The sequence below is a fragment of the Dunckerocampus dactyliophorus genome, chromosome 13 (assembly GCF_027744805.1).
Source record: "Dunckerocampus dactyliophorus isolate RoL2022-P2 chromosome 13, RoL_Ddac_1.1, whole genome shotgun sequence".
NCBI lineage: Eukaryota > Metazoa > Chordata > Actinopteri > Syngnathiformes > Syngnathidae > Dunckerocampus > Dunckerocampus dactyliophorus.
Window position 1 is genome coordinate 13,288,877 of NC_072831.1, and position 19,809 is coordinate 13,308,685.

General features: G+C 40.8%; 1 protein-coding gene across 1 annotated transcript in view; it reads left to right on the plus strand.

The window, feature by feature from the left end:
* Positions 1-19,139: 19,139 nt before the first annotated feature.
* The window catches only part of lingo2b (leucine rich repeat and Ig domain containing 2b), a 57,222-nt gene continuing 56,552 nt past the window's right edge, over positions 19,140-19,809 (plus strand). The window contains exon 1 of the mRNA XM_054797078.1: positions 19,140-19,372. The gene's annotated coding sequence lies outside the window, so the exon portion shown is untranslated. The remainder of the gene's footprint in view (positions 19,373-19,809) is intronic.

A 19,809-nucleotide genomic window follows, 5' to 3' on the forward strand; every position in this document is an offset into this window, starting at 1 on the left:
AATTAATTGTAATATTTATGTTATTAAGGATATATATTATATATATATTATATATATACTGCATATATTTGATTCTTTTTAAAATTATTTGATTTTAATTTTTCATAATTATTAAACTTTTTATTGAAAATGATTTAGTATATATCGTGGTTTTATAATGTGTATATGTTATCTGTTTCTACACATTACATGTACAGTGTTCCCTCGTGTATCGCGGGGGATAGGTTCCGCAATAAGTGAAATCTGCGAAGTAGCCAACTTCTTTTTTTTTTTTACAATTATTATATATGTTTTAAGGCTGTAAAACCCCTCACCATACGCTTTATACACTTTTGTCAGACAGGAAATAACATTTTCTCACATTACTCTCTTGTTTAAACACTCTCAAATAGGTTCAAACCTTCGTTTGAATTTTAATCATCGACCTACAGGTCGGACACAAGAAATGATCAAGTCACTCACGTGTATTTCACTCCTGTGACTGTCCCTTTTCGTCCTGGCGCCGTTCCGCTGTACTGTAGCGTTTTTGTATCCTTGTTAAAACATATTTCTGCAGTACTCCTCCTGTTGCAGTCCTCCTCCTTTCGAACTGAAGATTCATGTACAAGCTAGCAAGCAAGCAAGGTAGCCATGACACAGGAGACGCGGCAGGGCGGCAAGAAATCAGATTGATTGACAATGGTCTACAGACAATCAGAACGAAGAAAAAAATGGGAGGTGCAGACAGACGAGTGAGGGACGAGATAGACACTCAACTTCCCACAATGCAATTCTTCCCAGCTGACTTATGGGCGAGAGGCGGGGTGCACCCTGGACTGGTCGCCAGCCAATCGCAAGGCACATATAGACAAAGAGTCATTCACACTCACATTCATACCTGTTTAAGCACTAATGAGTTGTATTTCTGTCTAGCGTGTACCATACGTATATCCACTGGCTTCTTTAACTTTCAACCTTATCTTTACCGGTGGTGCATTTAAAAATATATGAACAAGTACAGTAAATGCCATGAGTGCTTAATCCCTTCGTTCTTCAGGCAGCAGTTAATTAATAAGGGGCTCACTAGGTTTTTGTTGGATAAAGAGTAATGCACTGTAATTAGAGGAGAAGCCATTTATTAAGGTCACTTGAAAAACGTTTGGATTTTATTCGTGAATCTTATGAAAATATCGTACCCCAACCCTCCCTACTCTTCAATGCACGTCTGCCATGGTTGTGTAGTCTGTTACGCGTCTGCTTATTTCTTCTTGATTGCAGCCTCATTAATGTTTTAAATACCAATCAAGATGTGAATAAAAGTCCCTTCACTATAGAGTTCAACTGTCTGTCAGCCTGCATTCCGCCTCTAAGAGTATTATTTCCATCCATCCAATCCATTTTCTATGCTGCTTATCCTCACTAGGGTCGCAGGGGTATGCTGGAGCCTATACCACCTGACTTCAGGTGAGAGGCGGGGTACACCCTGGACTGGTCGCCAGCCAATCGCAGGACACATATAGACAAACAACCATTCACACTCACATTCATACCGATGGACGAATTAGAGTCGCCAGTTAACCTAACATGCATGGTTTGGGAATGTGGGAGGAAGCCGGAGTACCCGGAGAAAACCCACGCACGCACGGGGAGAACATGCAACGCCACACAGAGGTGCCCAAGCCAACATGCTAACCACTTATTATTTATTATTTATTTATTAGTTATTTATTATCTGATCCTGAGTTAAACACAAGTGAATCACTGCAGCAACAAAGAACAAGTTCCAGAGAATGTCAGCATGCAACAGTAACAACGGTGCCAGGACGAAAAGGGACAGTCACAGGAGTGAAATACATGTGAGTGACTTACTAGTTTCTCGTGTCCGACCTGTAGGTTGATCATTAAAATTCAAACGAAGGTTTTAACTTTTTTGAGAGTGTTTCAACAAGAGAGAAAAGTGAGAAAATGTTATTGCCTGTCTGAGAAAAGTGTATAAAGCGTATGGTGAGGGGTTTTACAGCCTTAAACATGCACGTTCGGTTAATTGGCGACTCTAAATTGTCCATATGTCCATATTGTGAATGATCGTTTGTCTATATATGCCCTGCGATTGACTGGCGACCAGTGTACCCCGCCTCTCGCCCGAAGTCAGCTGGGTAGGCTCCGGCATACTACCGCGACCCTAACGAGGATAAGCGGCATAGAAAATGGATGGATGGATATATTCATAGCCACAAAACACCGTAACTCGAGGACCTGTCAGACCTTCCAGAGTTCAGATAACAAAAAAGGTAACAAAAAAGACATTTTTAGTCAAAAATAAACATTTTTGACCTTGATTTTAGGTATTTAATCCTGTTTAGATTTGGACTTTTTGTGGTGTAGTGTACGAAGAAAATGTGTTTATACCCTTGCAAGTAGAGGATCTGAGCCACAGTCACCGATGCTGATTGCTTTAGGAGTTAACTGTTCTCCAGCAGACTGATGAATTTCCCCACGGGCCACGATCTTCCACTTATTTTCTCCCAGTGGTGTAAAGATCAATGGCAGGATTTGTTCATCCAGATTACAGGAAAGGAGGAGACAATCACGGAGGTAGTTATCCCACCTTGTGGCCTTCATCTACAATCTTGAAATGACATTAAAGCCTAAAGGATTTCATCTGTAAGAATCCTTCAGACAGTAACACCACACAACACATGCAGTGAAAGGAGGGGTAGTCGATACTGCAAGTAAATACAGAAGCAGTATTGTCAATACCGATATTGATAGATACTTTTTACTTGAAATGTTCTAAATCACTGAGTGATTTTGCCTTCAATTTGTTGCTTATAGTTGGAATAAAACAAAAAAAATCATCAACAAGCAATTATTTGTGAACAATTCAACAATACAATATATAAATATTGCAATCGCTCGTTTATTACAGTTAATTGGCTCCAGACCAGACGTTTGTGATGTGTGGATAGATACTGATACTGAATATGGATACTTCCGATACCGACCGATTTCCGCGAAATCTAATAATAGGCCGTATTCAACCACAAAACAGCATGATTTATGAATGAATATATTTTTGAAAAATAAAGTGAAGCCGTGGAATTCAATTCACTACTGTACAATAATAAAATACAATGTAACAATATAAAAAATACATCAAATTATTATTATACATTTTTTACATACAGTTGTTGAGGAACATGACGTCAAAAGTGCAAAATAACTAAACAAAAGCAAAAAACACCGTTGCCTATCATTCAGATCTATTGGCTTTTTGCCTCGAAAGCCCTCCTGTGTCCAAGGACTTATTCCCCGAGTTTGTACACAATGCAACCAGTGTTTTAACGGTGTTAAAAATAACGATGATACCAACGGCGCCATCGTTTTTCAGTAATTAGCTACTATTTCAAACGTTACAACGCCATTATCCTTACCAAAAGTGACATGTGGCATATTATTATGCACTGATATCTATCTCAACGATCTGGATGTCGCTTCAGTCGCCATTGTTCACTATTACTCCACAGGAAGCGAAATAGCTAGTCAACCAGTGTTGTGTGTCAGGAAAACACTGCCCCCTAGAGTTTTGGTAGGGAATTGCAACTCACAAGATCATCTCTCAGCCCTAATCTCATGAAACATCTCTTTAAATGACAAGTGCCACGACAAAACAAAATCTCAATTATTTCACATATTTGAAGGTTTTTAAGTAAACATGTTTAGTTATTTTAGTCGTAAGGTTTAGTAACGTAATAATTACTTTCTCTGGTAACTAATTGCTTTCATGAAGGAGTAATTCCATTACTAATTTGATTACTTTTTGGGGAAAGGAACTAGCAACTATAATTAATTTCTTTTTATTGTAATTTGTCTAATACTGAATATAACAATGTATGCATATAACAATATCAACAATGTAACAATTTGAGCAACACAATATAAATACACAGTGTACATAAAAAATAACCATCTTATCATGCTAGTATCCATCTAATACTGATATCACCCTTGGTATCAATATTTGGATCACCTCAAGTAAAAAGCAAACACTGAGCACATTGTGTGTGTGTGTGTGTGTGTGTGTGTTTTATATTGATCTCAACTCCCTGTGCAGCTGTTTGAGTCAGTCTTGTATATAAAGCCCAATTCCTGACAGCATAGTTGAATAGTTTTGTTGCCAGCCTAACAACATAATAGAATAGGGAGCCCAAAACACGTGTTGTTTTCTAAATGTCTAAACCCACACATACTGTATGTTGACTATGCACAAACACTAGAATTCAGAACATCAATGTTACAACACCAACGGTTCGTTACAATACGTTTTATGTGGTTGCCGCCACTCGTCATTGTTTGCTACTTCACCGAAAGCTAGCTAGTCAGAGAGAGAAGAGAGTTGTGGTTGTTTACTCTCATGAAAACTCTGCCCCCGGCGTTTTAGTGGTGAATTGCAAGTTAAGAAACCGTCAGAAGGGCTGGCGTCGTGACATTGCTGTAGCATAATGAACTAAACTCATCACACAGCAACTTAACACTCAAAAGGTATACCTAATAAATATACAAACATGTACCAATACAAGTTTAACATGAAAAAACCCCAACATTTTAAAGTTTTCCCATAATGCATTTCATCTGAGCAAAGCATTTCATTGGAGGACAACCAGCACAGAAAATGAATGGATGGTGCTGCAATGTTGCATCTGTCCACCAGAGGGAGCCAAGGGGGAACCCAGAGCCCAGACGGAGGCTGATGTCATTGCAGTGCCCCATTGAATGCGTTGCTCAGACGCAATGCATTATGGGAAAACTTTAAGAGTAAGGTTTTTATCATTTTCAAACTCATATTGGTATATGTTTGTATATTTCTCAGGTATACCTTTTGAGTGTTAAATTGCTGTGTGATGAGTTTAGTGCTCTTTACAGTATAAGATGACACTGTGAGTCAGACTGTTATATTTTTATCCTGTTATATATAATGACCTCTTGCGATTTCCAATGGGCTGACGAGCTCGTTATGAGTGCACTGATAGCTCGTGATTGGCTCCTGCCAAAGAAAGAGCTACCGTTTCCTCACTGACTCGCGAGCGGCACAGTTTTTAAACAATTAATTGTAGTTCTGAAGTAAAGGAGATTAGAATTTAGCCATAAATTAGCTGCAACCCTGCATAAGACGCAGGGTTCTGTCACTAGCAAGGAGCTGTCGAGTGCTTGACCCCTAGTATGCAGAGACAGATAGCGTTGTGCATATGCGTAGAACCAAGTTGAACCCACTGTGTTCTGGGTACGTATTGGGCAGTGACAGTACCTGAGATGGCGCTGGGCTTTTAAACCCCACTAATTGCAATTGCGGCCAGCTGTGCAACATACCACTGGGGTGAAGTGGCTGCAGCTTCCCCCCAGCAGGAGGTGCAGCGCACCAAAATAAGAGCGCAGGACAGGAAGTGTTCACTCCTGTCCTGCAGAACATGACAGGTTCAAAGTTTAAGAAAAAAGTAGCGGTTTACACACAGGAATTTTTGTTAACATAATAATATTAATTATGATAGTCATCATCATCATCATCATCATCACAATAATAACACGGGCTACGGTTGTGGCCGTACTATTGCTCAACTTTGAATCTCCGACGTCACTTCCTGTCCACATGTCTGGAAGACATTTATTGAAACACACATTTATGTCTCAAATGGCTTGTTTTATCTGATTATATTTACTATATTGGGTAATAGAAGTGTAAAGGTGACTATAGGGGTGTTATTTCATGTCTAGAGGGCTCTAATAATGTTAAAAACAGTATTTAGAAAGCCATAAACAGGTTTTCTATGCTTTCACTACAAAAATATTCTGCTTATTAACATTGAATCCTGCTTTGCAGGAAATTCACTTATCGCAGTCTGGTCTGGAACCAATTAACCACAATAAACAAAGGATTACTTTGGTATCTTAAGTTTTTATGTGAAATTTAAGTAACACTGCTACCTACCAACCTGGCAGGCATACTTTATATTTGTTGTCATCTTTGGCAGGTTAATGAACAGGGAATGATTATGACACATTGAGTTGTTGGCATTTGCAGTATTTTTCCTTTGCATTTGTTTGTGATCTTGCAGTGTTGATGCAATTGCCGCATTACCACTTCGCATGTGTGTTACGATTTTGGATCATTTCTGTGTTTGGAGCATTTGGACATTGCCGTCCCTGCCGGCCACCATAGAAATTTCCCTCCCCCCAAAAAATGAAACGGCCCCTGATCAGAAAACGACTTGAATTATTTGATAGGACTGAAGCTGGAGAGGTTTGAGTAAGTGAAAGAAAAGCCACCTGACTCATCCTCTGCTTGACACTCTGCAGTAGACTCATCCATCTTTGCAGTTATACAGAACATTTCATTCCATTTCCATTCAATAACTCATGCAGCTCTCCACTGTGTGTGGGGTGAGCTCACGTCTCACATTCCATCCCTCATACATGTGCAATGCATTGCATTATGCTAACATGTACCACGAATATAGCTCCATATCCATATTTATGATACTATTACACTCTACCTGTATAAGATGGACACCGTGGTACAACCCAGTATTTTAATGATTTTACAAATGTACCTCACTGTCTATGGCAGGGGTCTCCAACCAGTATATGTAGACCAGTATGTTTAGAACTGCTCAATTCAGATATTTATGACTATTTAATGACAAATGACCACACTTTAATGGAAATCTGCTTTGTAAATAAAGTACAATGAAATGTTGCCAGTCATATAAATAAAACGCAAATAGCTCACCTCTCTTTCCTTTTTGTCAAAGTAGCTCTAAGAGTGACGAAAGTTGGAGATGCAGTTGCAGTTTTCTTACATTTTAAAAAAGTGATTATAGTTACTATAGGTACTAGCTACAACCTACTCCTTCATTAATGTTTACTCAGTTTTCTCAGTTAACTCAGTTTTCATTATTAATCTGTTCCAAAAGTTGTAAATGTACGAAAACCGAGGCCATTTTTCCCATGGGAAATAATGTAAGTCCAAGACACCCAAAAGTATTAACAAAAATACATTTTTAAGAGATTAATTATAGTTTTACATGCAGAAAACATATAATTATAAATAATGAATGGATGGAACGTATTGTTGATGTCCTGGAAAATCGAATTTAGTCGTGTTTCTCACCTTTTTAATCAAATTACTTGCACTTGCAACTTTCTATGGCGGGTTAATTAGTAGTCGCACCCAATAAGGCGACGGACAGTGACTCAGCAACGCATGGGTTGTTTTGTTTGGGAACTTGATTTCGTGGAACGATTCTGTTCATAGCTGGTGTACAAAAACAGAGGTAAAATATTTGCAAAAAATGTTTGACGAAAGCTGAACCATAAGAAACCAAAGACATACAAAAACAAAAGGTTGACTGTAGTAATGGCCGATGGCAACTGAAGCTACATCCAGCCAGATCGTTGACATACAGTAAATATCAGTGCATAATAACAAGCCACATTTTACTGTCAGTAACGGCATTGAAAAGTATAACATAGCAATAAATGCTGGAAAACAATACAAGTGTTAGTGACACCAATTTTTACTCCCAAGACTGTATGCAGACTAAAGCTGTGTTCACACAGCAGTAATTAATTAAGTCATCAGGAGCATCTGATCTGCACTTTTTTGGTTGTTCCTGGGCGGAGCCACACACACACCCTGCTGCTTGCTACACTCCTAACTGACATTAGCAATCGAGGCTTTGGATACTCACTCTGGACTACATTCAACACCGGCCTGTCATTGCTACGCCATGTCTCTTGCCTCGTGTTTCTGGTCTTCTAGTCTTGTGTTTTATGCCTAGCTAGTGTCTTTTATGTGTTGGCTTCACCCTTTTGGTTTGTTACCTTGTTTTTGTACAGTTGTTTTTTGTTTTCCCTGTTTTCTTCCACTTTTGTTAATGCCTTTTGTTAATAAATCATTTGTACATTTTTCACCAAGGTTTTTCAAAAGGGTTATTGGTGATGGCGGTGCGCAACCAGGTTATTGTTAATATTCCGGTTTTGATAGGGTTATTTAAACCTACTCAGTGATGTGCAGTGAGGTTTGTGGCTGGTGAGCGATGACTCTTCTGCAGTTTTTTTTTTTATGTTAATACAGGTTGCTCATTAAGTTCATAGATACACCAGACTTGATGGAAAAAGTCCTTTGTGCCAATAGATGGTAATCAAAGGAGGCGTGGATGTTGAGAGTGGCGTGGAAACTTTATCGGCCATCGGAAATATGTAAATTTTGGGATACATCATCAGTAGTGTACTTTTTGAATCAGTGGGTGTTTCAGCCTTTCAACACTAGACACCCTCATCAAAGGCGGCCAACTACAGGGTGATCAATCCTGAGCCTGTGTCCCATGCCCAATCATGAGTAAAGTAGTGCCTGGAAAGTGGAGGGAGATGAGCTAAGCAGTAAGGTCCTGACCTGGGATTAAAAAAAAAAGCTCAGCCTTCCCCCTTCCTCCCACAGCACACCCCTGAGTAAGGGCAGGAAGGAAGGGGGTGGGTTTAAAACTTCTTTAGGGTCATCAGGTGGGTACCCTCCTTCATTGGTGTTTGGTGATAGGCCCATGACACCTCCAGAGAGCTCATTGGCCCCCCTCTGCTTTGAGCCCAGCAAGTGTCCTTGCGCTTGATCCATAGCCACTGGCTGCTTCTTTCGGCCGCTTCAGAGACCGAATAACCAAAAAACAAGGAAGAGACTTCACTTTGGTTAAAAAAATGTTTTCAATTTGTTTTCAAATACTTCTTAGTCCAATCAGTTTATTTTTTATTAATTGTTCTTACCTTTTATCTTATCTTGTCTTTTATCTATACTTTGTTGTAAAAGTCTGATCACCTCCTGGTGAGATTCAAGATTCAAGGTTGGGTATCTAACACTCCATCTTGGCAATCAAATTCAGCAGAGCATAGAAATATCTTGCATTTGACTAGTTGGTAAATCTAGCTCTAGCCGACACTGCTATTTGTGTATTTCAAAAATTAAAAAAAACACTGGCTTTTCCTCTGTTCCAAGGACGGCAATTGACAAGCCCCTTCCAGCTCATGCGCGCCAGACTCCTTCAGGATGCATCTGTACTGAAAATACACAGGATGAAATTACACAGGATGCAGAAAGTCATGGCATCTATGAAATGTTTTTGCAACATTATATTATAGGCGACATGCTGACAAACAGAAACTGGCAGGAGCCATGATGACCTCCGCGCTGCACTTGCGCTTTGCCCTGCACTTGGCGAAGGTAAAAAATGCGACTTGTTAACGTGAATGCAAAAGTGTCGAGGAAGTGATACAAAAGCACAACGTCGCACGCATTTCCGTGTGTTTACGGAAGTAAAGATTGCTGCAGTGTAAGTGCTCTGCTTAATGCGTTTGTGGCAATTTCAACGACTTTGTGCAACGGGAGTCAATATTTTCTTAACCGAACGATTCCGCGTAGGAAATTACAAAGAAAGAGGGCAAGAGTTTTGGCTATGGCAGTTTTTGGAGAACTTGCTGTGACGTCTGATCCCAGGAGCGTGTGGGTGGCAGGAGTGGTGGGACATGAGCTCATTACATGAGTTGCTTCCCTGACACTTTTTAAAAATAATTTTTGGATGAGAAGTGGCTCAGAGGCCTACATTGGTGAATACCTTTATCTAAGTCTCACACGGTAAACCACGCCTTTCGATGACATACTGGTCGGATATACAGTATGCACCGTATCTGATTTTTCTCATGTCGGTGTGAACAGTACAAGTCCTGTATTTTCAAATGCGACTCAGTCCTCGTTCTTATGTAGATATAATTCCGATATGTATCCGAACTACTGTTTGCTTTTGAGCATGCACGTCACTCCCCGAACAAGTTGCATTTTGTTGGTAATGTGAACCACCACGCAAAAAATCGGAGTTTAACAAAAAAATTTAAATTGGGCACCATACACTGCAGCGTGAACGTACAGCATAAGCCAAGAAGTGACTCTCACGGTGGCCTCATCTTAGGTGTCTGACTTGTATTTAATCAGGAAATGTGCAAATTCAGGGATTTTTACTAAATGAAAATGGTTGGAATCATACAGAAAATACATTTATAATACAGTTCAATGGACAAATATTAGTATATATTTTAGATTATTATTATTATTATTTTCATTAGGACAAGGGGAGGCACCACAGTTCACTCGACATTATACTGTATAATAACATGAAGCAAAGAATGAAGACGTTTAGTGAGAGGACACAGGTATAATGATATTAACGTTTAGTGGTACAAATGAGTAAAGTAAAGTCAACTTGGTCAGTGGTAAATCATTTCACTTTAAGCACAAATGGGTCTGGGTTCTTATAGGTTAAGAACATAAGGTTCCTCACACTCACAATCCTTTTTATTTTAGAATAATTTTTTAAAACGTGCCTCACTTCTAACTGTATACAAAATGAACTGAAAAACATTATTATGTAAAAAACTATGTGACTATGATGACATCGATTCAGTACAAGTTGCTACCCGACTTCAAAAGACCAAATGCTACAATAATTACGTGTACAGTATATTCTATATAGTTAGTTGAGAGTGAGGCCATCTCCAATGTCTCTGTAGCTTTTTACATTTGAATGAATAATCTATCCATCCATCCATTTTCTATACCGCTTCATCCTCATTAGGGTCGCGGGGGCATGCTGGAGCCTATCCCAGCTGACTTCGGGCGACAGGCGGGGTACACCCTGGACTGGTCGCCAGCCAATCGCAGGGCACATATAGACAAACAACCATTCACACTCACATTCATACCTATGGACAATTTAGGGAGGAAATTCAAAGGTGGTATAAATAAATAGCTGCTACACAAGCTGGATAATAACAGTACAAGGAGAGTTATTTTTTAAAATCATTACCAACTGTAGTAACAACTCTTGTGTACTGTTTGCTACAGTTAACAGATTAACAAACCCTCCAATTTCACTGCCCTTTCAACTCATTTCTACATTTAAGTGCAATGAGTTTGCAACTTCTTTCATGACAAAGCTTAAAAAATGCAATCACTTCCACAACACAAATTACTATTCTGCAGCTAGCAAGACACCTCGATCTGACACATTTCACACCTGTCATTGATGAAACATTCGAAGATATCATCTGCAGTCTGAGTCCATCAACGTGCTGCCTTGATGAGTTACCCACTAGAGTTCTAAAGTCTGTGCTGAGCAGTTTGCTACCACAACTCGCTCATCTAGTTAACATCTCACTTCAGACTGGAACATTTCCAAAGGCCCTAAAAACTGCTGTCATTAAGCCTCTCCTGAATAAGAGCAGTCTTGATGCCACAGTACTGAACAACTATCGGCCCATATCAAACCTGCCATTCTTGGGGAAAGTCTTAGAAAAGGTTGTATACCAACAGCTTACTGACTTTCTCCTCTCTAACAACGTGTTTGATACTTTCCAGTCAGGCTTAGGCCTCACCACAGCACTGAGACAGCTCTGATCAAGGTGACAAATGATATCCGTCTGAACACAGATGCAGGCAAAGTCTCACTTTTAGTTCTGCTAGACGTGAGCGCTGCCTTTGACACAGTTGACCATGTGATCTTATACAAGAGGTTGGAAAACTGGGTGGGAATATTTGGTACTGCTCTAAACCGGTTCAAGTCCTATCTGGAGGACAGAAAGTCCTTCTTGGAATTGGTAACTGTGTCTCAGACCAAATGGCTATGACCACTGGTGTTCCTCAGGGGTCAATCCTGGGACCCCTATTGTTCAATCTGTACATGCTGCCCTTAGGCCAGCTAATACACAGCTGCAATGTGTCCTACCACAACTATGCAGATGACACTCAGGTCTACATGTCACTGACGGCAGGTGAACACGGTCCTGCAGATTTACTTTGTCACTGCATCAAACAGATCAGCGTGTGGATGCAAACCAACTTTCTCGAGCTGAACTCAGACAAAACTGAAATCATTGTCTTTGGCCCACAGAAACAAAGAGAAAGTGTTCACAGTCACCTTGAGACTCTTTCTCTAAAACCTAGTCATCAGGTTAGAAATCTAGGGATAATAATGGACTCAGACTTGAACAGCCACATTTAATCAATAACATCAGCAGCTTTAAACCACCTGAAAAACATTGCCAAAATCAAGGGAATAGTGTCTGAACCAGATTGAGGGCGACTAATCCATGCCTTTGCCTCCATCAGGCCAGACTACAGTACAGCCTTCTCACCGGGCTCACTAAATGAGCTGTAATACAGCTGCAGTACATCCAGAATGCTGCTGCTTGAGTCCTGACTAGAATCAGGAAATATGACCATATTAGTCCAGTACTCAAGTCTCTGCACTGGCTTCCTGTCGCTCAGAGAATCGACTTTAAAACAGCTCTGCTTGTGTACAAGTCTTTTCATGGTCTTGCGCCAAAGTACATCTCTGACATGTTAGACCCACATAAACCATCTCAGGCTCTGAGCAGCTCAGGGAGTAGTGTCCTGCGAGTGCCGAAAGTCAGGACTAAATTAAAGGCTGCGTTTCTGTTTTATGCTGCCAAAATCTGGAACAGTCTTCTGGAAGATGTGCAACAATCCTCAACTTTGGCAACGTTCAAATCCAAGCTCAAAACACTTCTATTCAATTGTGCGTATGCGGTATTTTATCTGCACTCTTCATTTTTAATGTTTTGGTTTTATGGAATGTTGATTTTACAATGATTTGATGTTTTTATGAAATTATTTTATGAAGTGATTTTACCCTTCTTTTCTGTAAAGCACTTTGAATTGTGCCCTATAAATAAACTTGCCTTGCCTTATATTGGGTAATACCAGGGTAAAGGTGACAATAGGGGTGTTATTCCGACGAGGCTGTAATAATGTTTAAAACTGTATTTAGAAGGTCATAAACAGGTTTTAATAAAAAAAAAAAAGGCAAGAATTTTTAATCATCTTCATCAAGTGACATATTTTTCATTCCAACATAATTTATCATCACGTGTTTCTGCTTACGTTTACTAATGCCTGCACAGTTTCAGACTTCTGTCAATATGTCAAATATTCTCTAGGCAAATAACTATGGAGGCGAAGCTATAAACATAATCGAGTTCCATCTTGACATTTTGGATTGATAAACAGGAAACATTATTCCTCTGTAGTGAACCTCACGTCATCAAACATAAGGAAGATGACATTTTAATTTTCTAACTCAAAATGTCAGGTGAAGAAACTTAATTTGAGAGGGACAGTTCCGTCTCCAATGGTATATGCAACTAAGTCTGGGTGACAATAATCATGTTACTCAAAGTAAAAGTCACTTCATTGCCATCATTTATTCTGATTCATCTGAATCACTCCTTCTCTTTTCAGCAGGCTGACGCTCAGCAATAACATTTTGCTCTGGTTTTATTTGTTCCTTTTTTGCATGCACAGAGGGGTTTGGAACAAAAGACACATTGACACAGGAAAATGCGGCAACTCAATATGAATGATGGAAAGAAGTCAGAAGAAATAGCTTTTATAACCGAAATGTGAAACTGTAAAACTCGTATAAAAACACATTCATCATATCCAAAAAACTCAAAGACGTGATCCTCACTCATGCAGAAATTTCATATCCTAAAGGTTTGAGCTTGAATCACAAAGTTATCAGAATTTCAATTAATACCTGGACCGGGTCAGAAGTTTGTCTTGAATGTCTTAATAATTTGGGGCCTTTAAGATTCATTTGAACAGTTTTTTGAGGACGGAATGATTATACAAAGAAAAATGGGGTGCACAATTTTTAGCAATAAGCATATACCAGAATTACATTTGTTTTTATCCTGAACTTAGACAGTGCTATAAGATATACATACAGTGCAACCCCCTAAATGGTAGTGGCACTGAAGGTTCCAGGACGTTTAACTTAACAACGTGACCAAACCTTTTTATATAGGGTGACCATATTGTGATCACGTAAAACCAGGACACTCAGTCCGGCAATTGGATACTATATGATATTTAAAGTCTACTCAAAGATGCTTTATTATTTCAATGCAGTCATCCCTCGCTATGTCGCTCCCTCACTCCAGTTTGTGTTTTCAAAAATGTATTGTTTCGTGGTTGATGGTGGCCCATTATTAGTCAAAACATTTTGAAGGACAAGTCATACAGTATGTAGTATTCAGGTCACTAGGTATCAGTAATGATATACAACATCGACATGATATTACATGACATTACCTGCACACTGCATGTAGTCAGCCATGGCATGTCCAACATGATAGACTGAAAACAAAGTTCGCCTCCCATTCTGTCTGGAAGTGGTAAGTTTTTGCCTTCTTACTTTGTCTTTCTTCCCCACTCCATTTGAAACCGTTTTTTAATTTTAGAATAAATAAATTGGAGGCCAACTAGTTAGCTCGCTAGCATGCTATGTTTAAAGGGATCGACATGAAGTTGTATGACATCTCCATCAGCAGTGTAGTGCATCAAAAGTGACTTACCCCCCCCACTTTGTCTCATGAGCCCAGTTGTGGTTGGATTTAGGCGATGAGGAACGGCGTTCCGGTTAGTTGGTGGGGCCACTTAAGCCAAGAGTTCGGCTTCTCAAAACAATATGCCTTCAAAAGAGTAATACATTTGCATCACAAAAATGCCTCCTCAAAAAAAAATAGACTTCACAATCGCACGCACATTACTTTCTCTCCCGTCGTATCACTGTGCGCCGTCGCCAGTCCATTGTTGTGTATGTGTTCCACAGCGGATGCTCTATATGGTTCATTTTTGCAACATATAACATTTCTTTCTTCATGTTCCAAATTGGTGTTACATACTTTACAACTAGCATGAGTATGTCCGACCTAGCTCTTTTTTATGTACCTGTATGGATAATAAGCCTCATATAATCAAGATACTTACACAAATGTGTTTTTTTTTGGCAGAGATGCCTTTTCCAGCATTGTCGTCATGTCCAACCATTTCCATCTCCAGTCTGTCTCGCGCTTGACTGAATTACATGACGCGTGTACGCCGATGTTTACAGAGTGTTGCTGAGGCCAAGTGGAGCAGAAGCCGTGCCGCTCCGGCAGGCTGCCGACAGTACGGGGAGGATTTTTTTTTTCAAGGAAGTTAAAAATACGGGATTTCCCGGGAAAAACGGAAGGGTTGATGGGCAAGGTCGATGTTTTCCTCCTTTTCCACCAATACAAAATGTTCAAAGGAGCAGCAGATTAGTTTTGGACATTTCCATTCTTTTTCGCCTCGTCTGGACAACACCTGGAATGTTATTCTCTTGTACCACCTTGTAACTGTAAACATGAGACCATTACTATTATTGAGACTTCTCATCAGACTAAGGACTGAATAGCGTGCAAGTGGGTGATAGAAAATTCCCTTTGTTTATCTATTTGATCCATTTTCATTTTTATTTTTACATCTCTTTCTGTTATTATGCATTTTTTGTCATGTTCTGCTGGAGCTGCTCTGCTGCTGCCTGTCTTTTCTCTTTTGCAATGCAATGCTGGTCCTGCCGGGGCGGAGCCACATGCGCACACCTGGGACCTATTGCAATCAGGCCTTCATAAGCCATGCTTGGACACTCACTGGCTGCCACATTGTTGCAATGTCTACGCTCACGCTCTGCTCAACCATCTCCAGCTCCTTCTGTTTGTAGTTTTGCTGGCTTTGCCTGGTTCTTTCATTGTATTTTGTTTTTTTTCTTTTGTATGCTTTTTCCACTCTGTCAGAGTGCGCTTTTTGTATTAAACCTTTTTCTTCACTGCTTTTTGTTGTCTCTGCTTTGGGGTCCAACCACCAGCCTGATGCATCTCATAACATTTACCTGATACCTGATTTGATGTTAAATTCTGCTACAATTATTAAGTCTATGAGATGAAGCCTTTATTGACTATTTAACTGCGTTAAGTGCACAGCATCAACACAAAGTTCGGAATGATTACTGTGGCAATAGCTTAAAGCAATCCTGAGCACCTGTTAAGGTCACCGATCATTTTGTGGTCATCATAACAAGTGCACTGATCATTTAGAGGAGAACTTCCAAGAATTGGCATGACTGTATGACTGCATTGGACTCTACATTCAGTCGGGTGTAGTGATGCACACCAAAACTCTTAATGGCATCAAGGCCACAGTAAACGGTGATAACTATGGAAGTCCAATATCGGCCCACCGATATTATTTGGCATAAAAATGTGATATCGGTAGATAATGGTATCGGGGGTTTTCCCGATAATGAAAAACGATTTTTAAAAAAATGCAGTATAGATGGACATTTTTATGTTCACATGGCCAGGATAACACCACAGTTTGTTCACATACAGTGCAAGCCCACCTCCTTTGCGCCGTGACTGCTCTGAAGTCAGCTAGCTCCTGACGTTAGCATCTGGGGCGCTAGCTGTTAGCCATTCAGTGAAGCACAAATAAGCTGCACTCCCTGAAGGTCTTCACATTCCTGCCAGCTCGTGGATCTTGCTCGGTAGTGAATTCACGTTTCCCATGATAATGAAAGGTACCAAAGGCTTGAATCTCCACTTCCTTGCTAGCTGCTTTACTTTCATCTTAGCCCTGGCTCTGCCGCCTCGATAGACAGGGAATCACACAGAGCTTCTTGCTGTATGCATAAGTTTAGCTGTTTGAAAATGTACAAGTCAGCAAATTTTCTCTGTAAGCGGCCTTATGGATTATCCTAATTGCCCTTTTTTTTGTAGCATTGTTAGTGAGTGACGTGTACTTTTATATTTTTACCCCATATCTCCAGACAATATATCAGTGAACAATAGAGCGTATGGAGTGATTTTTGGTCCAGAACAAATGTTGCTTTATTTAGTATTGAAGTATTTCTTGCCCTTTTATGGTGTATATTTTTAATGTGAGATTTCCAGTTCATATTATCATCTATTATGACCCCCAATTTTTTTTTTTTTTTCCACCTCTCAATGTCCACGCCGTCAATTTGTATTTGCTCATTCTTTTTGCACTTACCAAATAATTCCATTCCATTTTCCTCCGCTTATCCGGGTCCGGGTCGCGGGGGCAGCAGTCTCAGTAGGGAAGCCCAGACTTCCCGGTCCCCGACCACCTCCTCCAGCTCCACCGGGAGGACACCAAGGCGTTCCCAGGCCAGCTGTGAGACATAATCTCTCCAGCGTGTCCGAGGTCTTCCCCGGGGCCTTCTCCCAGCTGGGCATGCCCGAAACACCTCACCAGGGAGGCGTCCGGGAGTCATCCGGACTAGATGCCCGACCCACCTCAGCTGGCTCCTCTCGATGTGAAGGAGCAGCGGCTCTACTCTGAGCTCCTCCCGGATAACCGAGCTCCTCACCCTGTCTCTTAGGGTGAGTCCAGCTACCCTACGAAGAAAACTCATTTCAGCCGCTTGTATCCGCGATCTCATTCTTTCGGTCATGACCCAAAGCTCATGACCATAGGTGAGGGTGGGAACATAGATCGAACAGTAAATTGAGAGCTTTGCCTTCCGGCTCAGCTCTCTCTTCACCACGACGGTCCGGTACAACGACCGCATTACTGCAGACGCTGCGCCGATCCGCCTATCGACCTCACGCTCCAACCTTCCCTCACTTGTGAACAAGACCCCGAGATACTTGAACTCCTCCACCTGGGGCAGGACCTCATTCCCAACCCGGAGGGAGCAATTCACCCTTTTCCGACTGAGAACCATGGCCTCGGATTTGGAGGTGCTGAGTCTCATCCCAGAAGCTTCACACTCATGTGCAAACCGTCCCAGTAAACGCTGCAGGTCACAGCCCGATGAGGCCATCAGGACCACATCGTCTGCAAATAGCAGAGATGAGATCCTAGTGCCCCCGAACTGGACTCCCTCGACACCTTGGCTGCGCCTAGAAATTCTGTCCATGAAAATTATAGACTCCTGCTCCGGTTGTACAAGGACTGAATGGCACGTAGTAGCGCGCCACCAAATAATAATTATTATTATTTTAGTTTTACTTAGGTTAGTCTGTTTTTATCAAACCAAACCTTTTTAGTATGGTTAAATCATCTGATTTTTTTTTTATTAGCTCTTGTGTACTATCTCCAGAACAGAATGCGGTTGTATCGTCTGCAAATAATATTAGCTTTAGATCTTTTGTGACTTTACAGATGTCATTTAAATACTGTATACTGTACGTCACTTGAGAAACTCGCACATGCGCAACATGTCCACCTACTCGACTCACTTAACTTGTGAGCCCACATCAGGTTCATGTTTCACTTGTTGGCACCCTCATGCCAGTGTTGGTGAGTCAGTCCAGTGAGTCTAAGTTCGCGAGTGCCCGAGTTCTCTGAGCGAGCGAGCAGCTCGGACGGTAACATGAATTGGAAAGGAGAGTTGACTTGAGGCAAGGAGCAGATATGTTGCTTTTTCCACTGGGTTAATACATTCACACAAATGCAGTTAGACCAACAGTTGCACAATTAATGCCATGTCACCTGGTATCCTCGTGAACGAGTTAACAGAGGCAAGTATCCGCCAGTCCCGGTTCAGTACAAAACTGCAAATTTTGGTGTCGATCAGATACCAACTGAAGACAGGGCCAGAACTGTCGCTACTGATAATGATACTAGGATTTCAAATTTGAATTATTTTTTATTTTTTTGATTTTTGCCTTTGTTTTTGTGATCATGATTAATATGACAATAAAACACTTTTTAGGAAAACCAAAAATGTATATTGTTATCAATGAACTTATGTGTGAACAAATAAACAATTGTGTTTCTAACATATTCCCTAAGTTTGTAAACAATATAACAGTATATAAACATAACAATATGAAATATGAAGGCTAAACATAGAAGAGAACGAAAAAATATATTGGAAATCACATCACGCTAGTATCGATCCGATACTGAGACCACCCTTGGTATACTATTGATATTAGGATCTATCTGCCCATCCCTAGTATGCAGCTATTTTGTGGATGCCAATGAAAGGCTGACTGGTGCACAGCCATCCTGCCTCATTGTGAGTATGCCGACATTGCGATGCATTCATCAATGGAGTTGTCATTTGTTTTGAAGCTTTTACTCTGAAGGTACAATCACATCAGTCCTTCTGCTGCTGCTGGCTTGATGCATCTTTCCCTCTCTCCTCTCCTCTCTCTCTCTCTCTCTCTCTCACTCTCCACTGTCATCCAGCACTGTGCCGATGCCTTGTTAGACCTGGAGCAGCCTACGGGAGGGATGAGCTGCCGGGCAATTGGAACAAAGACCGCATAAAATACAAAAAATAAAAATAAATCAAAGAAACAATTTGAAGGAAGTGCAAGGACACCAACTCAGGCAGGGGATTGTGTTCACAATCTATGCACGTGTGTGAGTGTGTGTGCCTTGGACTCCCACTCAGTGATGTAAAGGTGGATATTGGCATGTGGAGGAGCAGGCACAAAGGTAAGACTCGTGACACTCTTTGGACTGAGCAGGTTTTGTACTCTTGCAGCTTTTTCAGCCTTTCTTTGAATGTGACAATTCTGTCCAGTATGACTCAACTGTTAACTCCCAGGAAAAAGGTAGAGCCACTTTAGCAGTACTAATAGGCGTCGTCTTTCTCTGGTCACAGGGCATTTGAAGTAATATACTGGAAAATAAATATATGCGTGTTTGACGGGCCCTGGCGAGGTCCTCGGGGTTCGGTGGTGACGGAAGAACATACTAAGCTCTTCCTCAGTTTTGGAGGTGTGGTGGGGAGGGAAATGCGGTGCATTTGCCGTGGGATTTTTCAAGCCCATGACGACACTTTTCTTTCTCCGGCATCTCTGGGATGCGAAGGCAATCATGAAGTAGCATGGAAGGTGTAAATGTGTGTGAATGGATGAGGTTAGGCGGGT